Genomic DNA, 1,871 nt, shown 5'->3' on the forward strand with positions numbered 1-1,871 from the left:
TCTCAGGCGGCTCCGCCCATGGAGGATTTCGAGTTTGGCTGACGGAGAGATTTCCAGGCGGCTCGGCCCATGGAGGATTTGAGTGGCTGAACGGAGAATCTTCCAGGCGGCTCGGCCATGGAGGATTTGAGTTGGCTGACGGAGAGATCTTCCAGGGCTCCGGCCCATGGAGGATGCAGAGCATCCACATCAGATCAAACCTGATAAACAGTACTTTACCATCCCGCCCGTTTTTATCATACTTTAAAGGTAAGGTGAAGTTGAATATATTTTCTGACAGTCCTAATATGACAGTATGAAAGATGAACAGATGTACATTTAGAGGTTAGGGGGTGCTGTTTTCACTTTGGGGGAAAATTTGTTCCCATCTTAAACGGCCACGTACCAATTCTTGCTCGTACAATATGGATATATTATTACTATTGGATAGAAAACACCTCTAGTTTCTAAACGTTTGAATTTGTCTGTGGGTAAAACACACTCATTGGCGCAACTTTGTGACCCGAGTGGAAGTCTGAAAATCTATGTTCTGTTTCAATGACTGCCTATTAAATGGGCATGATACGTATGACTATCGTGACGTCATACACCTTCCACGGATGTCAAGAGGACGTGAGAGGAAAAGGAGTTGATTATCTCTGTCTGACGTGAATAAGCCTCTTGGAAACGTGTCCCCATTTTCCTGTTTTTTTGCAAGGCGCGGTTGGACTGTTATTGCTACTAAAGCTGTCGTTATGGGCGATATGATCTCCGCTTTGATTTTTTTTGATACTATGTTACAATATCTCCTAATAGTATGTTTTTTCTCTATAGTTCTTAATTATGTGAAATTTATTCGGGACGTTAGGCGTGTTTGCGTTGTTTTGACTTTATTGACTTTATTGATTTATTGACTTATTGAGTTGGAGAGCTTAGCGCCGCATGGCCAGTGTGTCTGCTAACTTCAAGAGGGGAAAAAGAACGTTCTGAATCAACAAGACGGTTTCTGGAAAAGGACCCTTGTAACAACATTCTGATTAAAGATCAGCAAAAGTAGAACCATTTTGTGATGCATTTCATATAATATTGTCGAACTGTGTTACTGGTAGCTTTGCGCTCAGGTTTTGGTTATTCCTACATATACTAAGTTTATGTCGTAATGAAGATATTTTTAGAATTCTAAACTGCGATTGCATTAAGATAATGGTCTATCGTTTCCTATACAACATTATTTTTTTGTATGTTATGAACAATTATTTGGTCAGAATAGGTGAGAGTCTAATAGAAAATATCCGCACATTCTGGGAAAAAGTGCTACGTTAGCACGTTATGCTACGTTATGCTAAGTTGTATAACCACGGATTTAGTCTAATTATGCACATTTCGACAAACATAGTGTTGTATAACTGATTGTTATAGGACTGCAGCTGAGGAAGGTTTTGAGTTTAGTGAATTTAAATATCTTTGGCTGGTTTTATTTTTCCGCTACGTAGTGCTTATTGCTATGCTAAGTGGCCTTGAGAATGAATGCGGTAGTGTGGTAGGCATTGTAGTAAGTAATATAAGGCTATATTGTGTTTTCGAAGGGGGGGGGGGGGGGGGGGGGGGGGTGGGGGGGTAAACACGTAAGAAATCTGAAATTGTCTGGATTCACAGAGCTGTTGTTTTCTTTGCTGTACGCTGTGTATTTTCAGAAACGTTTTATGATGGTTTTAGTTATTCCACAATTGGTCTCTATAATTGCTCTGGCTGCTCGGTGCTTATTTTTGACGGTAGCGTGATGTAGCTGCAATGTAAAACTGATTTATACTCAAATAGCAATTTTTCGAACAAACATAGATGTAATTGTATAACATGTTATACAGACTGGTCATTCTGATGAAAGTTGTTTG

The sequence above is a fragment of the Salvelinus sp. IW2-2015 genome, unplaced genomic scaffold (assembly GCF_002910315.2).
Source record: "Salvelinus sp. IW2-2015 unplaced genomic scaffold, ASM291031v2 Un_scaffold5849, whole genome shotgun sequence".
Lineage (NCBI taxonomy): Eukaryota > Metazoa > Chordata > Actinopteri > Salmoniformes > Salmonidae > Salvelinus > Salvelinus sp. IW2-2015.